Here is an 11,747-nt window from a genome sequence, read left to right as displayed (position 1 = left end):
GTGTATAAGCTCGAGGAAGAGCATGGGTCCATAGAAATGATGGACGGAATAGCAAATATTTAGGCATGTGAAATACGATGCTATAATGACTTGATGTTGAGATAAATATATATATGTTTTTTGTTCTCCTATGACAAACCTCTATAGTTCAGAGGTAGATTTCCAAGCCATAGATTTTATGGCAATATTTTTTTACATATATACAATTCTTCAGTTCGTTCTTTTATCTTCTTTTCATTTCAAGTAAGCTGAGAAGAACAACCCTTCCAGAAGGGGGAGGTATTGCCGAATGACTATCTATCTTTGTGATGAAGCCTAGTAGGACCAATCTATGTTAGTTTGCTTGTCAAGTACTAAAGGCTGGCCACCTCGGTACTAACTATGCGATATAACAAGTGTTCATGACATAGTGATCTCAACAAATTCCTTTATTTCTATTTGATTGATCAAATTTTGGAAAATAGAAACAACTTAAAAAAGGAGTAATAAAGTGTGGGGTAGTATGCGAATGGAAACACATTCGTGATACTAATGTTGACGTGGTTATTAAAAAGTTATAGAACGCTAGCGAGCAAAAGTGTAACTAGTATATAATTAGGAACGGAAGGTAGTAGCGACTACGAACTGGGAAAAAGGATGGTAGTGAGAAGCAAAAGCTATAATGATTAGAAGCTATGATGAGAGTCTGTGTATAGACTTGAAAAATTTGGAATGATCACTTAATGCGGATTAAGTTATCTTACGACAATAGATCATATGTCAGTATTGAGGTATCGCCTTATGAGATCCTTGAGGGAAGACAATGTCGATCTCCCTTATGTTAGGATGAAGTTGTAGAGTGCAAGATGCTCGGACCCGCAGTAGTCCAAAGGACCAGGGATATAATAGATCTAATCAGAGGACGACTGGTAGTAGCCAGGAAGGACATAAGAAGTATGTCGATTTGACACGAAAGGACAAAGAATAGGAAGGAGGTAACCTTGTATTGTTAAAAGTATTCCCTTGAAAAGAATTAATGAGATTCGGAAAGAAAGGAAAGCTAAGTCCCACCAATTGTTGGACCCTTGGATATATTAAGACGTTTTCGGAAGTTAGCATATGAGCTAGCCCTACCCCCGAACATGTAGTAAGTTCATAGCATGTTCCACATATCAATGTTAAGGAAGTGTAATTCGGATGCCAGACAAATAGGGGCATATGAGGTGCATAGACACGCAACCCGACGTAACCTATATGGAGCAACCAAGAAGGGTTATAGAGTGAAAAGGAACAAGTGCTTAGGAGAAGGGTTATCAAACTAGGCGGAGTTTTGGTGGTAGAACCCACATGTGGGAAAATTGACTTGATAGTTAGAAAGTGCAATACTAAGAAGGTATCCTTATTCATTTCTATCTGATTTCGGGACGGAATCCTTTTAAGGAGGGGAGACTGTAATAACCCCAATTTTTGGAAAATTTTTGAAACCCTTATGAATTAGTGTTTTGTTGAATGAGAAAACTTTTCATGCCACACTATGTAGGGGTTCTGTTATTGATCTTCTGGGATATTATTAGTACTCTATGTGGTATATAAGTGTATGTAAGATCGTCGGAATCCAATTTCCGAACACATTGGATTTTTCCCGGAAATCCACTAGATACGGAAAGGATTGAGTATAAGGTAACAGGATAAACGGATTTAAATTAAAGGATTATAATAGAGGATCATAAAAAGGAATATAATGTATTGAGAAAGGTTAAGGGAACCTAAGTAATAAGATCCCGGGTATGATCCTTCAAACGATAAACGAAAACGAAAGTTAAGCGAACCGTATAACAGATCAGCGGTCATTAGGCAAATGATCAGGAAGTTAATCAAAGGGATTAGTGGGGATGATGTCATCCAACCCATAGAAAGAGGACAAGGAGGGGAGGATGACATCATGAGGATGACACAAGCATGACATGGGAAGAAGGAGGTGTGGTGGCTTTTTAACCACACAAATTCAAGGGCAACAAGGTAATTGACTAAATCAAACACAAAACAAAGCAACCAAGCCAAGTAAAATCATTTCATCAAATCAAAAAGAACCAAGGCTTGTTCTTGAAGAAGCTCTCGGCTTTTTACTATTCAAAAGAGCAAGAAATTCAAAATCAAAGATCCAAGCTTCCTAAATTGGTGAGTTAATTCCCTAATCATCTTCATGCTTAGTTAGGGCTATATCATGAGTTTAAGCCATCAATTCCTTCTCCATCTTCTTCATTTAATCAAAGAAGAAGACTATGAATACTGTTTTCAAGTTTTTAACTTGAAGTTTTTCTTGTTTTCCTTGAAGATCCAAGCATTCCTAAGACTTCTCAAAGCTTCTTAAGGCTTCCTAGCTCCTCCCACCACTTCAAGGAAGGTATACCATCTCCAAACCCTAGATTCCTATGTATTATAAGATGATTTTGATTAGTAGGATGATATTGTAGCTTGTTGTTGTGATTAGAGTTTGGGAATTGAACTGGTAGTGAAATGGAATGGTAAATGTTGTGGTTTTGATTAAAAGAACTTAAGTATGGTTAAAGTTAAGCTTAGGCATAAGTATGAATGTTAAAATTGAATTGGTTGAGGTTGTTATGATGTGATAAGGATGGATGTTGGTTGTATGTTAGATTTGAGGTTGAATTGGGAGGGTTTTGAATGGTTTAAAATATTGGAAATCGCGTAAACATAGCCATCGTAACGTCCGATTTCTTGGACTGTTTTTGTGCATAGCATTAGTACCCGAGAACCCCCTGCTAGATTATGACCACTGCCATGTTTAGATAGCTCATGTTACGAGCTTCGTTTTGATATGTAGTTCGTTCGATTCCGATGCACGGTTTAGGAGAAACGACCGTTTCAAGTAACGGCGTTTCGCGAACGAAACTTTTCCCCTCGCCTTACTTTGAAACATAGGTTAAAGACCAAAAAGGGTTAATTAATGCATGAAACATTTATGGTAAGTGTGTTAGGCAGTTGGTAAGACACTCGCGAAGGAATCGCCTTAAAAACTCGGTAAAGGTTAAATTATTAAAATGGTGGAGCCGCGGGTACCCCGGGTGACTTAAGCAAATCAGTAAGCGCAAAACAAGCGTTAGAGTCTAAGTTAGTTAAAGTATAGATTACAAGTGACTTTGGTTTAATTCCAACTTACTGTTGTTTATAGGTTACCAGACTCGTCCCGAGCCATTCGTAACCCCCAGTCGCTCAGGCAAGTTTTCTATCCGTTATACTGTTGTTGTGATGTATACATTTGTATATGCATTATCTTGTAATAGATGCATGACGGTTATATTAGCAAATTCTTGCGATATATTGTAGCATGTGATATGGTACATATGCATGCCTGTTTCGTATTCTTGCCATATATATCTGTTGGTTCAGTTGATAATACCTATGCTAGAGAATAGCGGTAAATTGCATATACCCTTAGTATAGGGACCCAAAGGTGAAAACATTTCTAAAACCAGGAGTCGAGGATCCCGAGTAGATTATATATATATATTTATATATATATATGGTTATAGTTTTCAAAACTATTACGAATAAGGTTTATTCGATAACTTTATTTTATTATTGAATATTATTTTGAATATTCATCCGAGGACTTATGACTCCTTTATTTTATTATTGAAAATTATTTCGAATATTCATCCGAGGACTTATGACTCCTTTATTTATTATTGAATATTATTTCGAATATTCATCCGAGGGCTTATGACTCAGTTTATTTTATTATTTGAATATTATTTGAATATTCATTCGAGGGCTTATGACTCAGTTTATTTTATTATTTGAATATTCATTCGAGGGCTTATGACTCAGTTATTTTATTATTTGAATATTATTTGAATATTCATTCGAGGGCTTATGACTCAGTTTATTTTATTATTTGAATATTCATTCGAGGGCTTATGACTCAGTTTATTTATTATTTGAATATTATTTGAATATTCATTCGAGGGCTTATGACTCAGTTTATATTATTATTGAATATTACTTTGATATTCATTTGAGGATGTATGACTCCTTTATTTATGAATATTATTTATAATATTCATTCGAGGTATTATGACTCCGCTTATTATTTAATAATATTCTTTATTTTATTAAAGAATAATGTTTCGATAATCAAACTTATTTTCGATTATTCAAATAAAGATAGTACTTTCGTATAAGTATATCTTTGGTTATTTAATACTCATTTCAAGTATAAGTCTTACAACTTCTACTTCAATTATTTGTATAAAGATTATTCTTTATGAGAATATTATTTAAATAATAATATTCAGACATTTTCTAAATATATTGGGACTGATTTACTTCATTAAATCAGTATTACTCCAAACACTCTTTAAAGTGTTTTCGAGTCTTCAAAATGATTTTTAAAAGTTAGAGCGGATCCCAAAACTCATTTTTATATTTAAGATCTTCCTTTTAAGGGGATTTAAATACTCGCTCAAAACCTGAGGGATCCGGCTCTATGGTGTATTTTATATTCGCAACAAGGTTGCTGTTTGATAAATGAATTGATTCCTTGCCCAATGTTCGGGAAGTAAGCCCATCTAATTGAGTCGGAATAAGCGACAGGCCGGGGTACGGTCTATCAAAGTGTAAGTGGCTGGGTGGCAGTCCATCAACGCGTAAGAGGCCGGGTGGCGGTCCAGCACAAGGTCCTTATGTGGCCAGGGTGATGATCGGTGGGGGATTCATCCATCTACTAGTAGAAAAGGTTACTTATTGGTATCTTTGCCTGATCAGCAAGATATCTGGTTTATGCCAAAATTCTTTTCCTTTCCAAAATTCATTGGATGTTTCAAACTCTGTTCATACTTTACATAACAGAGGTTCCAGGAAATGTTTAAGAGATATATATGTGGATATATATATATCGAGACTAAATAAAGTATATCGTAACTTTATTTCATTCAATAATATTTCAAAGATTGAATCTATTCAAGTCTTAACTTGTGGTCTCATCTATGGGATGTTTTTTTTAAAAACTTATAATACTTTGAACGGTGGTAGTTCAAGTAGCTTTATAAATGATATAAGTGTAGTGAAGTATTGGTAACTTCATTCCTTGTTTTTACTTATATCTAGTAAGTAATTATCTTACACTTGATAAAAGATTCTAGTAAGTATCCATTTAGATACTTATATTATTGTTATCACTACATATTATCTTGCGAGCTGTCAGGCTCACTCTTGCTTTATTTCTTCATCACACAACAACAATTAGGAAAGATGGCCAGACTCCAGCAGACCTAGCGCAAGCGCGTGGGAAGTGTCCCGCGTCTTCCCGATGATGTTGTAGCTGCTATAGCTGCAGAGGTAGATCTATTGTAGATCAGACCAATCTACTCTTGAGAATCAATTATGTATAATTATAACTTATGGCAGATAATGGCAATTAACTGTAAATTTATCAAGTAATCATTTTGGGTTGTAATAACTTTTAAATTGTGGATTCAAAGACTTGTACTTATTTAAATTTCATCTCTGAGACTATAATGGGTTGTGGTGTGTGTTAGTGTGGGATCACAACATAAGGTTATTATTATTAATTAAGTGAAGTGATATTGTGGAAAGAAAGTCCGTGACGACCCGGATCCCCGACCCCGGATCTGGGGGTGTTACAACTACCCCATTTTGCTGAGGTGTTCTTGTAGTTGAAAACTCCTGAACAATTCTTTTGTCTTTACATAATTCATTTAAGATTGCATTCCTAAATTCTGTGCCATTGTCACTCCTCAATCTTTTCACGCATTCATGATCTTCAGCCTGCTTCTCAATCTTCTTGATGTATTCAATTATAATGTGTGGAGTTTCATCTTTAGAGTGCATAAATTCTACCCTATATATATCTTGAGTAGTCATCCACCATCACAAGTGCATATCTCTTTCTTGAAATTGACAGGACATTAACTGGTCCAAATAAATCCATGTGAATAAGTTGTAAAGGTGCACTTATGGAATTCATAGTTTAGCTCTTGTGACTTGATCTTTCCATTTTTCCCTTTTGACAAGCATCACGGAGTTCATCTTGAGTAAACTCCAGGTTTGGCATATCTCTCACTAAGTCCTTCTTGACTAGAGTGTTTATTGCTTTGAAATTCAAGTGAGATAGCTTCTTATGCCATAGATTGATTTGCTCTATAGAGGCCTTAGTGTAGTAGCAACATATTCCATCCTCATTTCTTGAGTCCAAGTCTGTAACAAATAAGCTTCCCTTCCTTTCTCCTTTTAGAGCAACTTTACCAGTCTTTTTGCTGATAAAGTGCATTCTCCTTTATCAAATGAAACCTTGAATCCTTTGTCTGCAATTTGATTGACACTAAGAAAATTCACTTCAAGATTAGCTACCAGTGCTACATCTTTAATGACAACATTTCCAGAAATTAATTTACCATATCCCATTGTGAAACCTTTGTTGTTGTCTCCAAAATTCACTAATGGGCCATTATTCTCCTCAAATTGTGATAGCAAGGCCATACCACCTGTCATATGTCTTGAGCATCCACTGTCTATGATCCATATGAATTTCTTCTTTTTGCCCTGCACACAATGAGGATTAAGTGTGTTTAGCAATCCAAGCAGTGTTGGGTACTTTCTTCTTGTTTACCGAATGTACAGAATTAGAATGAGTTGATTCACAAAGAATGATGTTCATGAACTGTTGTGCATTCTCCCTTTTTGATGCAGACCCAATATTCACTTCTTTGAGGTGTACTCTCAGCTTATGACGACTCTTCATCACTTTCAAGTTGCAAGGGATGCAGTCAAACTTGTCACAGAATGAGTATGGATCATTTGCATTTGCTTTATTGTACTTGCATGCTCCTTCCACTGGCTTGCTAACAACTTTTTTACAAAGGTGAGTTAGATGATTCACAAAGCCACTTTTTTGACATTATTTTCTTGGAGCATCTGCAACAAATACAAAGTTGTTGCCTTTGTTTATCCCAATCTTCCCATTTCTATTCTTCTTCTTCTTTCTTGCATCTTCAGTTTTAACTTCCTTGACAGGTGTCTTGGAATCGTGGTTGATCATGGGCTTGTTTTCAATTTCAACTTTGGAAGTTGGAGTTGTTTCTTCATCTTTATGTTCATTGTCTTCATCAGCAATTTCTTGCTTTATGATCAACTATTCTTCACTAAAATTTACTTCACATGCTTTGAACATTGGTGAACCAATCTTTCTCAACATAGCTGGGACATCTTCACTTTCAGTTGTTTTTCCTTTCTCACCTACCACTTTCTTGTTGTTGTTCAAAGCATCATAATCAAGACCAATAGCTATGTTAGTACATGGTTTGTTCTTCTCATGATATAAACCAACCAACTCAGATGCATTCCTGTAAGGTTTTAATTTCACTTTATTATTTTCCAACTTTTCCCTCAACACAGCTTCAATTTCAATAGCACGCTTTAGCTTATTTTTCAGATATTCATTTTCTTGCTTGATTGTGTCAAGATCCATAAGCAGCAGATCAAGTCTTTGCTTCTCACTCTCAAGCTTATCATTAGCTTTTGTTAGCCTACTAACCTCCTCAGTAGCTGCTAACATGCTAGTGTGTATATGAAACATCTCTACACTCATCTTTTCCATAGTGTCCTTATATTGACTAGAATTTAAATCAATAGTGGTTAGAGTTGGTACCTCTGATTTTGAAGTGGATGCTTCTCCATGCTCAAAAGCCATTAGTGCATAGTTTCCAACTTCTTCATCCTCATCATCATTATGAGTGTCATCCCATCTCTTCCCTTCTGCAATATAGGCTTTTCCAGACTATTTTTTCAAGAGAGCTTCATACTTTGCTTCTAGTTCCAAGTAAGCTTTATCCTTCTTTATCTTACTGGGCTTTCTGCATTCAGTAGCAAAGTGACCCAACTCGTCACAGTTGAAACATATTATTTTTGATCTGTCCACATATCCTGTTTTATAGCTACCTTTGCTAGCTGAATTATATTTAGCATTTGGTTTCCAATTATTGATGTTGGAAGATTGTCCCTTGCCTTTGAAAAACCTTGGCTTCTTGACTCTTATGTTGGAAATTTCCTAGTCAAGTAAGCCATGGATTGGTCCATTTCATCTAGCTCATCCAAGGTGTAGTATTCATCTTCCTTCAGCTCTAACACAACTTGCTTCTGAGGTTCTTTGTTCTTTTGTTCCATAACTTGAATAAATGGAACTTGATTATCTTGCTTATCTTCACTTTCTTCTATGTCATGTACAATCAAAGCACTGGAACCATCAACCATATGTCCATGGTGTGTTTTCAATGACTTTCTCTGTAGCATCTCAAGTTCATAAGTTTTCAAGAATCCATATAGAACTTTCAAAGTCATTCTGCTTAGATATCTTCCTTCTCTATACAAGATGGTCAGGAAGAGCTAGGAGGAACTTTAGGTTAACCTCCTCAGCTTCATAATATTTATCATGTAGTTGCAAGTCATTTATCAATTTATTGAACCTCTCAAAAACTTCAGTAATTCCTTCCTTTGCTTTAGCCATACAACCCTCATACTGAGAAACCAAAATCCTTCTTTGGTTTGACCTAACTTCCTCTGTTCCTTCACATAGAATTTCTATATTCTCCCAAATCTGTTTGGATATGTCACAGTTGATAATGTTATTGTACATTACATTATCAAGTGACTCTATTAAAATCGGTTGCAAGCCACTATCTAGAGAGACTTTCTCCTTTTCAGGTTTAGTGTATTGTGAGGGATCTTTAGGAGTATAATGAGCTAGAATGACCATGTCTCCATCTGTAGATTCATCAATTCTTTTTATGGGGATGAAAGGGCCATTCTTGAGAATCTGAACATACAATGGGTTGGCCATCCTTAAAAACAACATCATTTTTTTCCATAATGTGTAGTTAGATATGTCAAAGGTAGGGATTTTGATACTGCTAAGCTTCTGTGTATTAATTCTTCCAAGATCTTTAATCTTTTTGCTTTCAGATTTTGCTTAGATACCACTTGTTGGGTGATGAATACAACACGGGGGGGGGGGGTGAATGTGTTTTTAATATTTTTAAGCTTTTTAAACTATTTTGGATATGGTGAATAAATCAATTTAACTTGTAGAGATGTAGTGTTTAAACATAATTAATAAACATGCACGTAAACACAGTATCTTCAAAACTCATTTAATTTTATATTAAAATCAAGTATGTCTTGCTACAAATTTCTGGGTTCTTTGTTGATAAAGAACTCAACTTCTTTCTTGAGAGAGTTACAAAAAATTCTAGAAATATTTTGTTATAATTAAAAACAAAGGACCAGTGTTTAATTTATAGATTAGTGAACATGGGTTTTACACAGCATGCAATAGCAAGTACTAAACCCTACTTTAAGTTATCTAAAGCTTTCCATTTCTGGCTTAGTATATCTTTGCAAATCGTGCCTGTCTGTGACTTTCCATTCTCAGTTAATCTTGGCCTTTGATCTTGTAATCTTCAAGATGCTTTTGTAGACTTTTCAAATTAGTGATTGATTTGTTTATGGATTGATAATCTTGGATCTTTAACTGGTCTGTATTCTGTACTTCAGGTTAATATCGAGATCTCCAGTTTGAACTATAGAGAACTGACATCTCGATAAGTATAATGGCTTATCGAGATCTCTTAGTTCTCTATAAGTGTTTTGACTTGTCGAGGTCTCTGAGTTCTCTATAAGTGAACTTAGCTTGTCGAGGTCTCCAAATTTCTGCATGTAGAATTGACTTGTCGATATCTCTGAGAACTCTATAGGAATTTTGACTTGTCGATATCTCTCAGATCTCTAATGAGAAAATTGACTTGTCGATATCTCCAATCTTCATATCTTTATTTTGACTTGTCGATATCTCTGATTTCTCTAATGCAGAAATGACTTGTTGATATCTCCAATCTTCATGTCTTCATTTGGATTATCGATAACTCTAAGACTTCTCTATAAGCTATTTTAGACTTCTCGATAAGTCATTCTGGAGTTCTCGAATGACTTCTCCATATGACTTGATGCGTGACTTGTAGATATCTTGACTTAGAATATATTTTCTAAAACAGATTTATTCAACTCCAAGCTTCTTCACAATTTCTATGAGGCGTGATCTTCTTGATCTTCTTCCATAGTTTATTCTCAGGCTTGAGACTGTTTACATAAAATACTCCTCTCTAATCTTTGACATTTTTACAGACTCAAGTAATACAGTACCAAATATAAATTTAGATTATCATACAACTAATTCTTAGGGCTGTCAATTTGACCTAGTCTTGTTATAATATAAGCATGTCTTGTATAACAACATTATTCAACTCCAAGATTCCATACTTTTCTCTGAGGCATGATCAAGATTAATCTTCTTCCAGAGTTTATTCCCTAGCTTGATGATTGTTCATAGAAAAATCCTCCAGTCTAATTTACTTAACATTTTTACAGACTCAAGAAATACAATTACAGAATACAATTAGATTATCAAACAACTTATCCTTTGGGTTGTCAATATGACTTAGTCTTGTTATGCACAAGCATACTTGCAAAAAAATCTCCTCCAATTTGTGAAAATATTTCTTATCACAAATTCATGCTTAATAACAAGACTAACCTCAAGCTAAAATAAAAACAATAAGACTGAAAATTTTATACTGTACAACTTTTATACATTTTTGAAGTCACATGCAGAATTGATTTACATGATCATCTGAATTTTTCATAGCCTGGTTGTTCTCTAATTAGGTCTTTGAGTCTAACTAGACATTCAAGTTCTTCAATGATTTTAGTTCTTCTTAGAGCTTCTACCAGCTTGAGCCATTCACTTAAGGAGTAACTTTCAAGATGATTTCGTCTGTACCTTGATAGCTTGTGAGTCTTGATGTAAAGAAACACACCATTTGGAGACACCCTGCTCAATCCCTTTTCCTTTAGTTCATTTGATCTTTGCTCAAACATCTCAATTTCATGAGCATATTTTCTTTCATTTTCTTCGCTCTCAGCTTTTTCCCTTGCATGTCTTTCATTTCTCTCTCTCGCCCTCTCAGCTAACTCATCCTTCCTCATTCTTGTAAAAGCATTCCTTGCATTTATCAAACTAATCACTCTCTCAAGTTCTACATAAGAGTAATTATCAATAACTTTCCTGCTCAACAAATTGAAGGTTCCATCCTTGAAGTAAATTCTGACTTCTCCCAAAGATACAACACTAACTTTGACTATATCTTCAGCTAGTTAATTATTATAGTCATCATCTGTTATATTTTCTGAGATAGGTAGAAAGTAATTTTGATTAAAGAAATCCCAAAGTGTACCAGCTTCAACTTGAATCATTTTTGGTTTTCTCCCTGCAGACTTAAAGTGAGTTTTGGTTGGAGGTTTGAATGAAGGTGGCTTTGAGATTTTCTTCAAGAAGGTTTGGTTGGCTTTGATAGAAATTTTGAGTAGAGAATCTGCAGTTGGTTTATACAGGTACTTAGGCTTGGAGGTTTGGATATTTTGAGATAATGTTTGGATAGGTGTTTGTGTTTGGATTGGAAAGGTTTTGAATGTTGTGGGCCAATGGTGTTTTCTTTGTATCTCTTCCATCTCCTGCATCCTCCTCCTCCTCCTCCTCCTCCTTCTTCTTCTTCTTCTTCTTCTTCTTCTTCTTCTTCTTCTTCTTCTTCTTCTTCTTCTTCTTCTTCTTCTTCTTCTTCTTCTTCTTCTTCTTCTTCTTCTTCTTCTTCTTCTTCTTCTTCTTCTTCTTCTTCTTC

This window comes from Apium graveolens, chromosome 1 (genome assembly GCF_009905375.1).
Source record: "Apium graveolens cultivar Ventura chromosome 1, ASM990537v1, whole genome shotgun sequence".
Taxonomy (NCBI): domain Eukaryota; kingdom Viridiplantae; phylum Streptophyta; class Magnoliopsida; order Apiales; family Apiaceae; genus Apium; species Apium graveolens.
Note: the sequence above shows the minus strand (reverse complement) of the source record.